Here is a 20,919-nt window from a genome sequence, read left to right as displayed (position 1 = left end):
AATTTATGTTAAACATAAGCGGGCAGTACCACAGAGTTTTCTCTGGGGGAGTGTACTGTGTCCCTTTTATGAGTTTGACCAATCATAGGCTGGCAGCAACATACTGGGGAAAAAAGAGCTTGCATCAACCCCACAAATATGAACTCCACTTGCCATCACCACAGGACAAGTAGGAAGAGCCAGGAAAAGTGCTAGAATTGGTGCATCTAATAGTGTGCTATTTCTGGGAAGCTGTGGGCTGTTATTTTTAGGCTTTGGGGGCAATATCCGTGGTCCCTTACCAGCTTGAGAACACTAGCCCCCAGCTGTGTATTTAAATCATTGACAAAACAGCATGGGGATCCTTGTATTCTTGATTATTAGGCTTGGTAACGCTGACAGCTTGGGTTTGCAGTCCATTTTGCCTGGCTGGTTATCAAAAATACAGGGGAACCCATGGCAAATATTTTTTAAATTATTTATTTGTAGCGCAATAGATGGGTCAATTGATGCCATTTTTCAAGGTTTCTGCCCCTAATTTTAGCTGTTTTGGCAGCTTTTTGGTCTCTGTTCTTGATAATGATTTTTTGGAATGTTTTTTTCTTTTCAATGGTGTTTATCATATGGGTTATTGTACAGGTCTTCTTTTTTTTTTTTTACATAAAACAGCTTTTTTATTAGCCAATATGTTTATGTTATTTTGTCATGCTTTATTTTGAATTTTTTTTTATTTCATTTTTTTGTCCCTTAATCAACTCCACACAGTATTGTTGTTTTACAATTAGCCCCTTATAATAATTCTTTCCCCATTCTGTAATAATTTTCCTAATATTGTAATAATGTCTCCAATCCTGTAATAACGTCTCCTGTCCTGTAATAATGTTCCACGATCTGTAATAACATCCCTGTCCTCTAATAATGTCCCCAATCCTGTAATAATGTGCCTTGTACTGCAATGTCCCCAATCCTGTATTAATGATTCCAATCCTGTAATAATGTCCCCTGTCATGTAATAATATCCCCAATCCTGTAATAATGTCCGCTGTCCTGTAATAATGTCCACAATATTGTAATTATACCCCTTGCACTGTAATAATGTCCTCATCATGTAAAAATGTCCCCAATCCTGTAATAATGTCCCCGTCCTGTAATAGTGTCCCCTGTCCTGTACTAATGTCCCCAATCCTGTAATAGTGTCCACTGTCCTTTAATAATGCCTCTCAACCTGTAGTAATGGTCCGCTGTCCTGTGATAATGTCCCTCATCCTGTAATAATGTCCCCATCCATGGACCCCATCTTGTAGTAATGTCCCCATCCTGGTCCCAACTTGTAGTAATGTCCCCATCCTGATCCTCATCAATTAGTAATGTCCTCATCCTGGACCCATCTTGTAGTAATATCCCCATCAGGGCCGGACTGACCATCTGGTAATTCTGGCAAATGCCAGAAGGGCCTGTCCGGTCATGGGCTGCCTTGTCTTCTACGTTGTTAACAGAATCGGTGTTCCCAAGACACCCATACTGTTAAGAATTGTGATGGAGCAGAAGTTGCTGACTCCGTCACCCCAGCAGGTCTATGGTATCATTAGAAATATTGGTCTTGTAGAAAATCTTCTTTTCCTCCATCCAGGGTAATATTAGTAATATATCCCATCTGGTTAATGGGGATGGGGACAATATGGGCCTGTGCGATTTCAAATACCAGTGTCAGGACTCTAATGTCAGGACCCTGTCAGCGTCGGCAAGCTGCCACGCAGAGCATGGTGACTTACCCACACTATGGGAGAGTGCGGGGTCCAACACTGTAGTGATGGTTCAAGCAGACAGGACCTGCGGCACTGAAAATAGTAAGGAGTCTCAGGACCTACGATCATGTGACTGCAGGGGGCGGGGCTTAGCGTCCTACTGCTGCAGATGATGTAATGTACCTACTGCAGGGAAACTGTAGTAGAGGAAAATGCAGGTCAGACAAGCGAGAGGGCTGTGCGGTATCAGAGGGACGAGCAGAGAATAGTCAAGTCACAGGCAGAGGGTCATACACAGAGAGGTAGCGCAGTACAAGAGGGACAGGCAGAACTCGTAACAGGAACAGAACCGGATCAAAACCAAACAAGCAACAAGTTATCAGGCACACGTACGCACGAGGTCAACTAACTCAGCCGAGGGCAGGAGTCTAACTGACACCGGACCTAGGTCAAGTGAGCATTAAATAGCCGCCCTCTGCCAGAGAGAGGCAGAAACAACTAACCCCTGTCTGACCAGGATGGGCCAAAGACAAACCCCATCCTGGATCATGACAGTACCCTCCTCTCAAAGGGGGGCCACTGGACCCCCGGGTCTCTCAGGATACTTGGAGTGAAAGGCCCGGACCAACCGATCCGCATGAACCGATCAAGAAGGAACCCACGACCGGTCTTCAGGACCGTAGCCTTTCCAATGTACAAGATTTTGAAGGGCACGACGAACCAACCTAGAGTCAACAATTCGCTCCACCTCGTACTCAGCCTGCCCGTCTATCAAAACCGGTGGCGGGGAAGACGATGATCCCTCCCCACAGGACCTCACAGGTTTCAAAAGAGCCCTATGGAAAACATTGGGGATCCGTAGAGATGGCGGGAGACGCAACCGAAAAGCCACCGGGCTAAACGCTTCGGTAATTTCATAGGGACCAATAAATTTAGGACCAAGCTTCGCAGAGGGGACCTTGAGCCTTATATTCTTGGTATATAACCATACCTTGTCCCCAACCTGGAACACTGGCCCCACGGACCGTTTTTTGTCTGCAAAAAACTTATATTTATCCTGGGCCTTTGTTATGTTACTCTGGACCTCCCACCATACCTCCCCCAACCGCTGGATAGTCTCATCCGCCCCAGGACACCCAGAGTCCAAATGGGAAAACTCTCCAAAAGGTGGATGAAACCCACAGTTGCAGAAAAAGGGAGATGTACCCGTAGACAGGTTAACACGGTTGTTAAACGCAAACTCGGCCAAAGGTAACAGTACACAAATCATCCTGTCGGGCTGAGGTCAAGCAATGCAGAATTTGCTCCAGAGACTGATTCGTCTGCTCAGTCTGCCCATTAGTCTGTGGATGGTAAGCGGATGAAAAGGACAGACCAATACCCAACCTCTTACAAAATACCCTCCAAAATCTGGAAACAAATTGTACTCCCCTATCAGACACCACATTCAAGGGCACCCCATGCAACCGCACCACATGCTCAACAAACAATCTGGACAACGTTTCTGCATTAGGTAGAGCCGCCAAGGGTACAAAATGTGCCTGCTTACTAAACCTGTCCACCACAACCCAAACGATGGTATTACCCTTGGAGGGGGGAAGGTTGGTGATGAAATCCATGGACAAATTAGTCCATGGTCTCTCAGGAATTGACAGTGGTACCAATTCTCCAGCCGGCTGGTTATGGGGGGGTTTTCGCACGGGCACAAACATCACAAGCAGACACATATTCCCCAACATCAGAGGCTAAAGAAGACCACCAGAATATTCTAGCGATGGCCTTCTGGGTAGCCAAGATCCCTGGATGTCCACCAAGAACTGAGTCGTGGAACTCCCGGAGGACCCTGAGACGAAATTGAGCTGGTACGAAAAGTTTATCCACCGGCTTCGCCGGAGGTGCAAGAAACTGAGCTTCCCCAATCTCCCGTTCCAACATATTAGGAATACCTGCCACCACCACCCCGGGCTGTAGAATGGAGGATGGAGGTTCGGGGGGGGACACCGGATCTAGACTGCGTGACAAGGCATCAGCTCTGACATTTTTGGATCCTGGCCGAAAAGTGATAGAGAAGTGGAATCGGGAAAAAAAAATGACCATCTAGACTGTCTAGGAGTCAACCTTTTAGCTAACTCAATGTAAGCTAGGTTCTTGTGGTCCGTAATTACGGTTATAGGATGGACAGCCCCCTCCAAAAAATGCCTCCATTCTTCAAAGGCCAACTTCACGGCCAGAAGTTCTCAATTCCCAACATCATAGTTTCTCTCCGCAGGGGAGAATTTCTTTGAGAAAAAGGCACAGGGTCTCAAAATAGTCAAAGTGGTGGGTCCCTGGGACAATACCGCCCCCACCTCTGAGGCGTCCACCTGAACAATAAATGGTTCAGATGGGTCCGGTTGAATAAGAACCGGAGTAGACGTGAAACATGTTTATAAAAACTGAAACGCTGCTATCGCTGTGGCTGACCAATTCTTGATATCAGCCCCCTTTTGAGTCATGTCTGTGAGGGGTTTAACCACCTGTGAGAACCCCCTTATAAATTTGCGATAATAATTGGCGAATCCTAGGAAACGCTGCAGAGCCTTCAAATCACAAGGTTGAACCCAATCGACAATGGCCTGCACCTTATTAGGATCCATGCGATACCCCTCAGCAGACACAATGAATCCCAGAAAAGACAGTTCCTGAACAAAAAATAAACATTTCTCTAGTTTAGCAAAGAGACAGTTTTTCCCGAAGCCTTTGGAGAACTGCCCGAATATGACCAATGTGAGCCTGTTTATCAGGTGAGTAGATCAGTATGTCATCCAAATACACAACCATAAAACGTCCAATAAAATCAGAGAACACGTGATTGATGAAATTTTGGAAGACCACTGGAGCATTGGTCAGACCGAAAGGCATGACCAAATTTTCAAACAACCATTCAGTAGTGAGAAAAGCAGTTTTCCACTCATCTCCTTCCCAGACTCGGATAAGGTTATACGCTCCCCGTAGATCTAATTTCGAAAACCACTTAGCTCCTGACAACTGGTTGTACAAATCAGGAATAAGTGTGAGGGGCTACGTATTTCTCACAGTTATCTTATTTAAATCTCAAAAATCGAGGCATGGGCGCAAACCACCTACTTTTTTCTTACGCAAAAGAACCCCACCGCCACGGGAGAGACAGAAGGACGAATGTGTCCCTTACGGAGACTCTCGGAAATGTATTCCTTCATAGCAGCCCGCTCGGGACCCGAAAGCTTATACAAGCGGGCCTTGGGCAATTTAGCACCAGGAACCAGGTCAATGGCACAATAAAATGGGCGGGGTGGTGGTAAAACTTCAGCCTCTTTTTCGAAGAAAACGTCCTTATAGTCTTTTAGGTACTCCGGAATACCTTCCAGACCAATGGACGACACAGACACAGTAGCAAGACATTTTTCAGAACAATAGGGACCACATTTAACAATGTCCTGAGATTCCCAATTAATCACAGGATTATGTAATTGTAACCAGGGGAACCCCAACACCAGTCCGGCAGGCAGGTTGTCCATAACAAAGCATGAAATACGTTCCTGGTGCAAGGAACTCACTTTAAGGAGAAACTCCTCTGTAAGAAATATGATGTCATTCTTAGCCAGTGGTGTTTTGTCAATGGTAACAACATGGATAGGAGTCTCCAACATAACTGTCCCTAACTTACACCTGGACACCAAGTCAGAGTCAATAAAGTTCAACAACGATCCGCAATCCACGAAGGCAGAAGTGGATGTGGAGACACTCCCACAACAAAATTCCACTTGCAACAACATTTTTGAAAATGGAAAAAGGGTACCTGAGAGCCTGGGTGACCTCCACGACAATCACCCGGGCTCAGTCGCTTGCTGGTCAGTGGACAGGAGGGGCAATCCTTTTTCCAATGTCTAGAATCGCCACAGTGAAAACAGCATTTTCCCAAGCGCCATTGTCTCCTTTCTTTCTCCTTGAGGTTGATGGTTCCCATCTCCATGGTTTCCAATGTAGGACTGGCTCCCCTTCCTTGCGAGAATAACGGGGTCTCAATCTGCATTACTCCCCTTGCCCGTAGCCTGCAATCCATTCGGACGGCCTGTGTCATAACCTCCTCCAGGGAATCAGGCAGAGGGTGGAGAGCCAAGGCATCTTTCAGATGTTCAGACAGGCCTCTATGGAACAAACCCCGGAAGGCGGCATCATTCCAGCAGACCTCAGCAGCCTAGCGTCTGAACTCTGAGCAAAGCCACTCGGCTGAGTGCTTCCCCTGGCACACACTCATCACCATGTCCTCAGCCATACGCATCTGATCAGGCTCATCATAAATATGCCCCAGGGCACCAAAAAATGCATCCACAGTCATACGCTCAGGAGCGGTGGTCGGAAGGGAGAAAGCCCAAGCCTGGGGGGCTCCCCTTAAGAGAGACATAATGACCCCCACTCTCTGACTTTCATCCCCAGAAGAGTGTGGTCTCAATGAAAAAAAAGCTTACAGCCCTCCTTGAAAACTCTGAATTCCTTTTTATCTCCAGAAAAGGTATCCGGTAACTTAACCGGAGACTCAGGGGAAATTAATGTAACATCCCGAGCCCCCAATGATAAAACCCCCTGCACAGTGTCAGCGATCAGCTGCTGAGACTGAGCTAGGGCTAGTTGTTCCCCCAGGAGTTTCTGAGACATCTGAGTCAGGTGCTTAACCTGCTCAGAAATAGCATGCATAGGATCCATCACACACACAGGAGAAGGGGAGCGGAGAAAAAAAAATGGTAACGGTCAGTTATAATGTCAGGACTCTAATGTCAGGACCCTGTCAGCGTCGGCAAACTGCCACGCAGAGCAGGGTGACTTACCCACACTATGGGAGAGCTCGGGGTCCAACACTGTAGTGATGGTTCAAGCAGACAGGACCTGCGGCACTGAAAATAGTAAGGAGTCCCAGGACCTACGATCATGTGACTGCAGGGGGCGGGACTTAGCATCCTACTGCTGCAGATGATGTAATGTACCTACTGCAGGGAAACTGTAGTAGAGGAAAACGCTGGTCAGACAAGCGAGGGTTCGTACACAGAGAGGGCTGTGCGGTACCAGAGGGACGAGAAGAGAATAGTCAAGTCACAGGCAGAGGGTCATACACAGAGAGGTAGCGCAGAACAAGAGGGACAGGCAGAACTCGTAACAGGGACAGAACCGGATCAAAAACAAACAAGCAACAAGTTATCAGGCACAAGGCACACATACACATGAGGTCAACGAACTCAGCCGAGGGCAGGAGTCTAACTGATACCGGACCTAGGTCAAGTGAGCATTAAATAGCCGCCCTCTGCCAGAGAGAGGCAGAAACAATCTCTGTCTGACCAGGACCGGCCAAAGACAAACCCCATCCTGGATCATGACAGCCAGGGATGAATTTCAGCCCCAGTCCGTACCTGGTGGAAAATGACTGTCCTTGGTTAGATTTGAACCAGTAACCCGTGCAATGGAAACCTACAATGCTAACCTGTTGGAATAATGCTTATTATTGCATATATTACAACTACTATGTACTACTGAGGTCTGAGTAATTCTATCTCTCAGTTGTACTTTAGAAATTGCAAATGGATCAGCTCTAGTATTTTCATGACCTGTCGGTGAGCACTGATAGACATATCAATGACCTAGCCATCAGGCAATACTCAGGCAGCATGGTGGCTCAGTGGTTAGCTCAATAACTTGCTTGGGTCCTTAGTTCAATTCTGACTGAGGTCTGAGTAATCCTACCTCTCAATTGCAAATGGATCTGCTCTAGTTTTTCCTGAGCTTCACATTGTTGCTGTGAGTTATATCAATGACTTTGCCAATCGTTATCTTCTGAGCAGCACGGTGGCTCAGTGGAAAGCACTGATGCTTTGCAGTATGGGAGTCCAGGGTTCAAATCCCACCATGGATGACATCTGCAAGGAGTATGTATGTTCTCCCTGTGCTCTGGTGGTCTTACTCCCATGATCAAAAGACATACAGATAGGGGCCAGTGATGGTGTTACCTGTGCAGAATCCAGGAGGGCTGCTTGTCCTCTTCATTGGGCAAGTATCCTCAGTCCTTATTGTTCAGATACAAGTAGCAAGAAATTGGCTTGCTATAAAGACAGCTCAGGTGCACCTGAGCAGTAGACACCAATTTTACAATAGAATTAAAAAGGTGTTGACAGCTGAGCTGTCAACACCTTATATAGCAAGCCAATTCGTGCTACTTGTATCTGGACATTCATCAAATAAGGACTCTGGCTTCTTGCCCAATGAAGAGGACAAGCAGCCCTCCTGGATGCTACACAGGTATCACCATGATTTGCCCCTACCTGTATGTCTTTGGAGAATAGGTGGCAGCCCACCTGAGCACAGGGAGAACATACAAACTCCTTGCATATGTCATCCATGGTGGGATTTGAACCCTGGATTCCCGTGTTGCAAAGCATCATTGCTTTCCACTGAGCTACTGTGCTGCTCAGAAGGTGTCTTTTGGCAAAGTCATTGATATTACTACCAGCACTAATGGAAAGATCGGGAAAAACTAGAGGAAATGCATTTGCAATGTACAACTGAGAGGTAGAATTACTCAGACAGAATTGAACTAAGGACCCAAGCATTGACAGGTAATCAAGCTAAGCACTGAGCCACCGTGCTGCCTGAGAATTACCTGATGGCTAGGTCATCAATATGTCTATCAGTGCCCACCGACAGGTCATGAGCAGGTCCATTTGCAAATTCTAAAGTACAACTAAAAGGTGGAATTACTCCAACCTTAGCCAGAATTGAACTAAAGCCCAAGCATTGAAATGTAATTGAGCAAACCACCGAGCCACCATAGAACTTCATAATTACTAGGTCATCAGTAAGTCTATCAGTACCCACCGACAGGTCATGAAAATCTAGAGGGGGTCCATTTGCAAATTCTAAAGAACAACTGAGAGGTAGAAATACTCAGAATTGAACTAAGGACCCAAACGTTGAAAGATAATTGAGCTAACCACTGAACCACCATAGAATTACTTGATGGTTATGTCATCAATATGCCTATCAGGTCATGAAAAGGAAGACCATGCTTCATTTGAGGTCTCTGATTTAATTTTCTAAGATGTGTCAGAGTTGAACTAAGGACTGAAGCATAGGATGGCAAAGGCAGTAACCACTGAGCCACTGCGCTGCATGAGAGTTTACTTCTGGCCAGATCATCAATAGGACTCTCAGCATTTATGGCAAGGTCAGAAAAAACTAGAGCAGGTACCATTACAATCACTGACTACTGTACAATTTCTAAAATACACCTGAGAGTATGAATCTCATTGTCCTCAGTCAGAGTTGAAACCAAGACACCAGCAGTGCTAACCCCTGGGCCATCATGCTGCCTGAGCACTAAACTCTGGGTAAGTCATCAATATGACTCCCGGCAGCTAGGGGAAGGTCAGGGAAAAAATACACATAGCTGCCCAACACATCTAAGGCTGGGTTCACATTGCATTAACAGTGTACATTTAACACACCCATACACTACTATTGACGATCGCATCGCTAACGCATGTCATAATCGGCATGCGTTGGCAATGTGCCGTCATTCTGTGAAGGACCCTCGGACGTGGTCTGCAGCGTCCAAGGGTCCGTCACTGCTAGTGCAGATGAAGCATCTGCCCTAGCAGGATCGCATAACGCAATCACAAATCAGGAATAGCGTTAACGCAGTCCGCGAACGATATGCGTTGAGCGAACTGCATTAAAGCAATGTGAACCTGGCCTAACCAATCTGTTCATTGATTTCAATTTCTAAAGTGAGGTGGAAAACAGGGCCGGACTGGCCATCTGGCAAATGCCTGAAAGGCCTGTCTGCTCATTGGCTGCCTTGTCTGCTACATTGATAACAGAATCGGTGTTCTCAAGACACCCATACTGTTAAGAGTTGTGATGGAGCAGAAAGTTGCTGACTCCGTCGCTTTTACCCCAGCAGGTCATGGTTATCATTAGAAATATTGGTCTTGTAGAAAATCTTCCTTTCCTTCATCCAGGGTAATATTAGCAATATATCCTATCTGGTTCATTGGGATGGAGACAACATGGGCCTGTGGGATTTCAAATGCCAGGACTGAATTTCAGCCTCAGTCCGTACCTGGTCCCCATCATGGTACCATCTTATCGTAATGTCCCCATTCTGGTCCCATTTTGTAGCAACGTACCCATCATGGTCCCATCTTATAGTATTGTCCCATCCTGGTCCCATTTTGTAGTAATGTCCCCATCCTGGTCCCATCTTGTAGTAAGGTCCCCATCCTGATCTTCATCTTGCAGTAATGTCTCTATACTGGTCTCATTTTGTAGCAACGTACTCATCATCGTTCCATCTTGTAGGAATGCCCCAATCATTGTGCAATCTTATAGTAATGTCCTCATTCTGGTTTTATCTTGTAGTAATGTCCCCAGCCTTGTCCCATCTTGTAGCAATATCTTCATCCTGGTCCCATCTTATAGTAATGTCACATCGTTGTCCCATCTTGTAGTAATGTCCCCATCTTGTACTTGTAAAAATGCCCCACATTCTGCTGCTCTTTACACACACACACAAAAATATACTCACCTGGCCTTGCTCCCTTGGCGAACAGTGTCCTCTTCTTCCTCCACAGCTGAAGCGGCTCATGGCAGAGGAACTGGCATTGAGGTGCAGAGAGCTGCTCTCTGTGCTGCAATGCATTTCAGTTGTATCTGCGTCCTCGGAGTTGGATAGGAACGCTGACATCGGTGGCCCCTGGGCTTGAGGGCCGCACAATGCATCCTAGGGGGCCGTGTTTTTGAGACTCCTGATTTAAACCATTCCATTCTAGCTCTATTAGTATGTTTAGGGTCTTTTTTTGTAAAAAAAAAAATGCTTTTCTATTTTCAGTCAACCACTTTATGTCTCATTTCCCTTGTGCATAATTAAGGCAAAAAAAAAAAACAATCGTAAGTGTATCCTTCCACCCAGTACTAAAAAAAATAGCAGAAATAAATGGAGAAACAAATGGCTAGAGAAAGGCTCCATTGAGTAGACCTGAAACATAGCTTAAGGCCGGCGTCACACTAGCAAATAAATCGGATGAATGCAATACGATAAAAAATCGCATTGCATTAGTCCCAATGTTATTCTATGGGGCAGCTCCCATCATCCGATTTTTTTATCGGATCTTTTCCTCGGACCGAGACAATCTCAGCATACTTCGATTGTCACCAATTTTCGGATCGGATTCGCCAATGCAAGTCTATGGGTGCGATTAAAAATCAGATTAAAAACGGACCACACGTGTGACTTGCGATAAAATCGCAACACTTCTCCTGGTCAACAGGAAATAGCATCAGGCATTGGCAGGAAGCTTTGGGATGCAAATTTCACTTGCAGCATAAAGAAAAACCAGGAAGAACGCCTCCACGGAGTCCTCCATCATGTCCACGCCAGTGAATGTGGAAATGCTGATAGGTCTTGTCCAGGAGAGGCCAGAACTATGGGACCAGAGAGATCCCCACTATGCTGACCGGTCACTCAAGGAGGCAGCATGTAGAAGAATCTGTTCCCAGATGTTCAGTGGTTATGCGGCAAGACCTCAGGAGGAGCAGGAGCAAATTAGTAAGTTAAATAATCCCCCAAAAAATGGATAGGACTGTCAAAATGTGGACACATAATAAAAAAGCCAAATGTAATATGTTCAATGTAAGTTACAATATGTGGCGTCATTACTCACATTTCTTTACCAAATTCCTATGCCATTTAATGTGTGCATATTTTCAACATCTAAATTACACCTCCCTGACTGGTGGCCCCATGATGATTTTTGGTTCTAAAAATGTAAATACTTAGCTAATTGTTCTGCCACCAAATGCAGTGCTATCCTTGTTTTTTTGTCCGTATCTTAGCCAGTATATACAGTATCTTTTTTTTTTCAAATCAAAATATAATAGATGTTCGCATCCATACATCATTACCACAGGTTTTTCTACATTTTGTTTTAAAGTAGGTTGGTTAGAAGGTCCTTTGTAGTATGCCTCAACCTGTTACTCATTTTTTGAGTATTGGTGTAGAGCCATCAGAAATCGAAATCATATAAGTTTAAAAATGGGTGCCTAAGCATATATTGTTTCATGAAACCCGATCCGACCAAAGTTGCTCAACTCTAAATCGTTGATAACATAGCCATATGTGTGGTCTTATGAAATCCTTTGTTTTGTTTTACATTGTAGTGACTGATATGATGAGGCGTTGGCGCAGCTGTAGGGACACATATAGGAGGGAGAGACAGCTGAGGGCCCGTAGTGGAGCGGCCGGAACCACCAAGAGGAAATACCTCTAATTCGACCGCCTACATTTCCTTGCTCCTGTGATGGATCTGAGACCGTAAGTGCAGGGTTTCATTTTGTACTTTGTATTTTCTCAATTCAAAATATTAATGTTTTTTTTTTCTTTTTTCATTGTAGCACGGAGTCAAACCTCACAGAGAGGGAGACGGGTTCCGACTCTGAGTTGGTGACAGATCCAGAGTCTGATGTTGCTGCAGGGTCAGGCCCATCTGCAGGACTTCCCAGAGCCACACCCCCACCACCACCATAATCTGGTAGCCAGGCAGCACAACATGATGACCAGGGCAACAGTAGCAGCCCCACCATGCCACTGGATACCTCTCCACAGCCTTCTGCGTTACCATGATGAGGCAGGCGCAGGAGAGAAGGAGCAGCTTCAGGAGCAAGGATGCAGGTTGACCGAGGTGTCTTGGACTTCTTGTCCACACCTGCTCATGATGATGGGGAGGAGGCATATGGGCGCAGTCTGGAACAGTACTTGAGGGCAATTCCCAGTGGGTACAGACTGCATACCAGAGGGGCTCTCCAAATCGTTTTGGATGCCAGCACACCACCCAATAATCCCCGCACTGTGTTTCAGTTTTTGGAAAGGTGGCAGCTGTCAGATGAAAATCAAATAGATAAGCTGGTTGGACTTGATGTGACAAGTCAACCATCCTTGGAACCTCTTCCTCCTCCTCCTCCTCCGCCACGGGTGCCAACACCTCCGCCTCAGCCTGCACACATACACAATGTGGCTCTACAGGTCCAATATATGGGCCAGGGCGCACATGCCCAATAAGGCCACTTTAACTTACCCAATGTTGGAGGGTGGCCCCAACATGGGTATGTTAGACATGGCCATATTGGGGGATATGGGCAGTTAGGGCAGCCCTACCAGAACTACCCCCAGCAATTTCCAAATTACCCCTACCCAAACCCCAAATAGATCCTGCCAGGATGCAACAGATGGCACAGCCAACTGGCAGCGCACAGGGGGACAGAGATGTGGCCCAGCAACCAAGGCCAAATGTCCAAACAGGACCTCCACCTTCACCACCCCCAGCCTACCATGACTTGTAGGTTTTCCTTTTGGCCTTTTTTGGGGTTTGTGTTTTATACATTATGTTTATTTTTTGTGTCGGAATGTTACCTACTAATGTGCTGCTAACATTATGCCATTTGGTACTAATATGGTTATTTGCTTTCGGCATTCCAAAAAAAGAAAAACAAGTAATAAACTTGTTAACATTCACAATGTGTGCCTGTTCCTGTTCGTACATGTTCTGTAATGTGTTAGATACATCTAAAACACTAAAAAGTAGCCACAAAAACACACAAAAGGGCAAGCCAAAAATCTTTATGAGAACACAACACAACCAAACCACTACATAGATAAGGCATCATCTTGCCAGGGAGTAGCACCCTGAGGTGTAAGAAAATAAATAGTGAACACATCACGCACTTTGAGTCCCGAAATTGGACGACGGGGTGGGATTACATGTGTCCTAGGCCTAGACACATTTGCTGACTCAACTTCAGCATCATCATGTGAGGGGCAATCATGAATTCTTGTGAAGTTATGTAGGACCACACAGGCTTTAATAACTTCATTGACATTAGCTTCACTCAGCTGAATGGCGGACTGTAGGACCCTCCATTTTGCCGAAAGAATACCAAAGGCACACTCCACCAGTCACCGAGCATGTGATAGGCTCAAGTTAAATATTCAACGCCGGTGGTCAAGGGTTCGTCGTGGATATGGCCTCATGACATGTCTGGTCAATTGAAACGCCTCATCTGCTACAAGAACATAAGGCACCGGTTCCAGATTTGAGTCTGGAAGCTGACGTGGTGGTAGGTCCAGCTCATTATTACGCAGCCGCCGACCCATAATAGAAGAATTGAAGACTCTGGAGTCTCTAGTTCTTCCATAGGCCCCAATATCTACAATTATAAACCTGTAGTGAGTGTCGACTAGAGCCAACAATACTACAGAAAAATATTGCTTATAGTTATAGAATTGGGACCCTGAGTTCGGCGGCTTACGCACACAGATGTGCTTCCCATCCAGGGCTCCAATACATTGTGGAAACTGGCACGTGGCCTCAAATCCATGGGAGATACGCAACCAGTCTGCCATTTTGGGCTCCGGCATTACCACATGATGCAGTCTGGACCAGATTTCGGAGCATGTAGACTGGACAATGCCAGAGATTGTTGATTTCCCAATTAAAAATTCTAAATGCAGACCAGCATATGAAAGGCCAGTTGAAAGGAAGCTGAAAAAAAAACCATGAGTACACAGCCCAACAAACAACAGATAAAGCTTAAATCACATTTATTAAAGTCTATCAATTCGAAAGTATGCATGATCAACATTAAATTACATGCCGTGGCTTGGTTCCGTAAGCCACAAGCATATAATGTTTCTTGGGAAATGTGCTTGAAAAAATCGAATCTAAAATGGTAATAATAAATAAGGTTCAAGGTCTGGAAATGAAATATGCTGCTTCACACATCATTAACATATTGCTTTAAGACATACCGTAAGGTGAGGAGAAGATGCTCCTCTGCAGAAATAGCTTTGCGCATCCTCGTGTCCTGAAACATGATACCAGGGCGCACAATCTCCAGCAAAAGATCAAATGCAGCAAGGCTCATCCGACAATATTGAAAGAACTTCTCCGGATGGCTACGCAGAGATGTATAGAGACGGTGGAAATGGCCTTTAGATATTCTGCGCACAAAAAGCTGATGGACCCACATTCGTCTACGCCTCCTCAGATCCACAATCACAGGGTATTGCTCACCAAAACGTCGGGATATAACTCAATAGAAAAGAACACGCTCAGTGATGTTAAAAGTCAGCCTGTCTGTCATGTTTAGCAGATAACAAAATCCAAGCACTGACTCTATGGCAAAGGTAGCAGGCTCACACCTGTTGGAGAGCCCATAAATATAGGGCGGGATGATGACTTAAATTATTTTCAGGCCTAAAAACTGTTATTTGTCCATTTTGTAAGGCTCCGATAAAAAAAAAAATCGCCAGACGGATGTCAAACGGATGCTTAGATGCGAATAAAATCGGATCAACGCTGGAAAATCGGATCACAGACGGATCCATGGTCAAGAAACCTTTGTGCGATTTCGGTCCGTAAAAATCGGACCGATTTTTTTATCGTTGTGTGCGACTCCAGCCTAAGGGTTAATTAAGGATCCATTTTTTCCTTTAAAACTGCTGCCTCACTTTTCATTACCTCTCTATTTATTTTGTTTTTATCATTTCATTTTTTTCATATCGATCTATTATTTAAGCTCTATCTCTCCATCAATGTCTCTTATTTATCTATCTTTTGCTACCTATCGATTTCATATTAATTTATCTATGTCGTGACTGCTTCATATTTATCTATGTATCTAATATTTACCTATTTATCATGGTATATCTATCTATTTTACGCAATTCTATGGAACGCACCGAATATTTGCTATGATCTGGCTTCTGTAGATGCAGTTGTCTTCTCTCGAGGTTTAGTGTATGGCAAGCTCCTTCGTAGAGTTAACAATGCCACAATCCTGTCTTTTTCTCCCCGTTTCCCAGGTTCCCATAAAATTAGGCCATTTCTCCCTGTCACAATCAATCATCATTTCAACTCCAATCAGATAAACCTTTCATCTTTTCCCTATCTAAATTGTTCCTCCCAGGGTGATTCACTCAAGCTTAGAGCAACCGTCAGACTTCCAACACAAAAACCCAAGGAGATATTTGATAGTTCATTTGTTCGTTGATGGTATTTACATCTAGCGCTGTTGAGATTTTATTAAAGGCCAGTTATGGGCTTCCATAGAGGAGGAAAACAATGCATCTCTGTTTCTGTTGCCACGCAAGGCTACTTTAGTTTCATCCTCACATAACACATAGCTGGGAGGTATTTTCTTAACGTTGCCAGAGTCTGAAAGAAAACCTAGGATGATGTTTGCGTTGAGCTAACCATGGACAAGTCTAATAACGATGTGATGATGTATAGATGAATTTCTGCTCCTTCGTGACACAGGGATTAAGTCTCCTCTTATCTCCAAAAACATCAGAAAAAGTGTCTTGGTTTTAATTTCACCGTGAAGTCACCGGGGACAACAGTTATGTTATGTACCTACGAACAAAGTGGACTTCCCCCAAGCCAAGGAACAGTGGATTACCTTAGATAAGCAAGAAACACATGAGAAGCTTGAAGAGTGGCAGGCGGCCATAACAAAAACAAGCGGAGACTCACATTGTTATTCCTATAAACCCAGTGCCTCCTAAATAGGGGACTGATCAATGGTCACATTACATTAAGGTGCTGATAAATGGATGAGTTTGTCTTCCTTTCGAAGAAGATGACTAAATAAACCATCTAGAACACACTCTCATCACTGCGCCCTAATGGATCATTACAATGCATCATTGTGTCTAGTCATCCTCGTCCGACCTCCATTTAGACCCTCTGTCTCCGCTATTATAACACGAAGAGAGATGATTTTTTCTCCTTCACTAGGATCTCACGCTTGAAAGGTGCGGCCCCCAATTGCTTGCTTCAAAACATACATATGTAGATTCGATGGTTGGAGCTGGGGACTAAATAACAAATATGGGCTTTTGGGGAAAAGAGAAATTGAAACATATAAATATTCATAAAAAAATCAAATAAGATGGTATAAAAATGTTAGAAAAGAATCAACAAAATATCTAAGCATTATCTTTTGAAGGACTTTCTAAGGCTAATTTACACTGTTTCTGCAGGGTTTGCTTGGTGTATATGTCAGGAACCCTATTGCACCCAAGGGCATCACTATAGTGGGTGTTGTAGGGGTTCCAGTTGAATCCAGATCCTGGAGCTTAAGGGGCCCCAAAAAAATCTATATTTTTCCAATATGAGAAGACCAATACTATTAAACACCTGTGATACTTGGGGGTACGCTTGTAGATTTTGTAATGTAGCCCAATAGCTTAATATGAGAAGACCAATACTATTTAACCTCCTCTCCGGCCCCTGGCAGATTTGAGGAGACCAAAGTTCCCTCTGAGCACCTGCATTTTAATGGCTGCCGACCATTTGATTTCTTATTATTCTACATGCGCATGCAGTATTCTCTACAGGATGCTGTCACATGTGCAATGGAAGATTACGTCAGATAAGACGTACTCTGTGGACAGAGTTAGCATGCAATGCGCTCCTACCCCATATAAGAAGACAGCAGCAGCGTAAAGCGTGATATATATATAAAACCCTACAAGAGAAAAAATTAGCAAAAACCCTGCTGTAACTAAGTAAATAAAAAGCAAAAAGTGCATTTAAATAGCACAGTCTCCAGCCCAGTGTCTCCAGTGATGAATATGCTCAGTCCAGTGTCTCCAGTGATGTATATGCCAAACCCAGTGTCACCAGTGATGTATATGCCAAACCCAGTGTCTCCAGTGATGTATATGCCAAACCCAGTGTCACCAGTGATGTATATGCCAAACCCAGTGTCTCCAGTGATGTATATGCCAAACCCAGTGTCTCCAATGAGGTATATTCCACAGCCCAGTGTCACCAGTGAGGTATATTCCACAGCTTATTGTCTCCAGTGATGTATATGCCCAGTGTCTTCAGTGATATACTGTATATGTCTAGCCCAGTGTCTTCAGTGATGACTATGCCTCTGTGCAGTGTCTCCAGTGATATATATGCCCAGCCAAGTGTCTACAGTGATATACATGCTCAGCCCAATGTCTCTAATGATGTATAGATCAAGCCCAATGCGTCCAGGGATGTATAGGCCCTGCCGAATGTCTCCAGTGATGTATATGCCCAGTGTCTCTACTGATGTATATGCCAACCCAGTGTCTCCAGTGATTTATATGCCCAGCCCAGTGTTTCCAATGATGTATCTGCCCATCTCTATGTCTACAGTGATGCATAAGCACAGCCCTGTGTCTCCAGTGATGTATATGCCCCAGTCTAGAGTCTCCAGTAATATATATGCACAGCCCCATGTATCTAGCAATGTATATGTGGTGCCCCTGAGGCTTCAGTCACCACAGAGGTACTGCACCTTCTCCAAAGGTGTAGTGCCCCACCATCCAGGTAAGGTGGGAACTCCTTTCCACGCTCCACACCTGCACCCCACACACAGGATAGTTCAGTGGGGCCACCTAACAGCTTCAGGCTGGGGGTTAGCAGAGCACCCCTCGTGGAACCCTGCTTCGTAACACGAGATGTGCTGGGAGGTGGGTGGAGTAAGATGATACAAAAGAGTGGGAAGAGTGAGGTCAAGGGAGAACCGCGTTGGTTAGAGGGAGAAGATGGATGTCTGAAGGACGTGCTGCAGCAGGTCCCAGTGATCTTGGCTGCTGGCACAAGAAAGACAGAGAAAGAGATTGATAAGATTGATAGCCTAACCTTCCAGAAGATAGAAAGAACAGATCGGAACAAAGGAGAATAGAAGGACGGTGGGAAGTAGGTTAAGAAAGAGAAAGAACCCTTCCAGTCCAGAGCGCAAAGGCCGGGGCCCGGTCCCCGAGGTTGATCGGATCTTTATGTCCAGCAACAGACACCGGTGGAGTAGTGAGCCGCTAACGCCTTGCTCCCATCATAGACTTGGGACACAACAGCACCTTATTAATGAGCCGGGACTCTGGAGCTAGAGTTCCCGGATGCAGGCTACAGCTGTCTGTCATACAAGTAAAGACTAGGAACACCTAGAGAGAGGCATTCCAGAGTAACTAAGTACTGGAGTGCTTCGCACCTAAAGGCGCATTGGAGGAGTCGTTCAGTCAGGTACATGTTGGCAGAGTGTTAAAGAGAAGAGCCGATCTTGCCTGGAGGTTGGCTGGAGTCCGGGCCTGGAGAACACAGTGCGGAGGCAGGCATGTGTGTGAACTGCAAACAGTGAGTAAAGCCTTGGAACCGCACACCCTGGTGTCCTCCAGTTATTCCGCACCGCACCGCTACACCTGAGTACCTGTACCTACACCCTCTATGCCTCCCCGCCATTATTCCATCTACACTGCCCTGGGACTACAGCTCCGCCTGTGGGGAGCTTCACCATCTATGCTGCACCCACCATCAGTCCCAGTGGATCTGCCAGCAGCGTCTGGCTAACACCACACTTGCCGAGCACCACAGGTGGCGTCACAAATTTTCCCTATAAACTAAACCACCATTAATAATTGGGAGCCCAGCCACGGACCGGGTCACTGCCACTGTGACACATCTCCCTGACACCGGTCCGGTATCGAGTACCCCACAGCTCTGGGACGCGAGGGCGACCCATATATGTTTCAGCACAGTGTTTCCAGTGATGTATATGCCCAACTCCATGTCTCCAGTGATGTATATGCCCAGCCCAGTGTCTTTAGTGATGTATTATGCCCCAGCAGAGTGTCTCCAGGTCTCCAGTGATGTATATGCCCAGCCCAGTGTTTCCAGTTATATATATGCCTAGCTCTGTGTTTCCAGTAAGTGTATGCCCCAGCTCAGTGTCTACAGTGATGTATATGCCGCAGCCCAGTGTTTCCAGTGATGTGTGTGCCCCAAGCCCAGTGTCTACAGTGTTGTATATGCCCTAGTCCAATGTCTCCAGTGATGTAAAAGCCCAGTCCTGTGTCTCCAGTTATGTATATGCCCAACTCAGTTTCTCCAGTGATGTATATTCCAAGCCCAATGTCTACAGTAATGTATATGCCCAGTGTCTCCAGTGATGTATATTCCCAGTGTCTCCAGTGATTTATATACCCAGCCTTGTGTTTCCATTGATGTATGTGCCCATCCCAGTGTCTACAGTGATGAATATGCCCAGTCTTGTGTCTCCAGTGATGTAGAGCCCCCCGGCCCACTGTACTCAGTGATGTATTGTCAGTAGTGTTGAGCGATACCATCCGATATCGTGAAATATCGGATCGGATTGGATCGGACCGATACGCAAAAAGTATGGGGTATCGCCGATTCCGATACCGGAAACCAATGCAAGTCTATGGGACAGATATATCAGGATTAAAAAAAACCCTTTCTTTCCTTGCACATCCAGTTCGGGAGGGGGGAAGAGTGTGGGCGGTGTGTGGGCGGACGCTGTGCGTGTCTGTGTGTGCGTGCTTCTCGGGGGTCTGTGCGGGCCTGCCGGGGGTCTGTGCGGGCCTGCCAGGGGTCTGTGAGGGCTGCCGGGGCTCTGTGCGGGCCTGCCGGGGGTCTGTACGGGCTGCCGGGGGTCTATGCGAGCCTGCCGGGGGTCTGTGCGGGCTGCCGGGGGTCTGTGCGGGCCTGTCGGGGGTTGTGAGTGTGTGTAGGCATCGTCCGATGGGACTACAAGTCCCATCGGGCTATGCCTGCTACAATGACAGTGATTGACACATTAGCCAATGATGGGACAGTAGTAGTACCATTATCCGGCTAATGTGTTGAATGTAAAAAAAACAAAAAACATACATACTACATATATACAACATTCATACAACATACATACATACTACATACTACATACATACTTCATATATACTACATTCATACAACCTACATATATACTACATTCATACAACATACATACATACATACATACTACATACATGTTACATATATACTACATTCATACAACATACATACATACTACATACTACATACATACATACTTCATATATACTACATTCATACTGCATACATACTACATATATACTACATTCATACATACTACATACATACTTCATATATACTACATACATACAACATACATACATACTACATACATACAACATACATACATACTTCATATATACTAATTCATACAACATACATACATACTACATATATACTACATTCATACAACATACATACATACTACATACTACATACATACTTCATAT

The sequence above is a fragment of the Dendrobates tinctorius genome, unplaced genomic scaffold, assembly GCF_039654945.1.
Source record: "Dendrobates tinctorius isolate UK_male_01 unplaced genomic scaffold, ASM3965494v1 ptg000009l, whole genome shotgun sequence".
Taxonomy (NCBI): Eukaryota; Metazoa; Chordata; class Amphibia; order Anura; family Dendrobatidae; genus Dendrobates; species Dendrobates tinctorius.
This window is presented reverse-complemented; position numbering follows the sequence as displayed.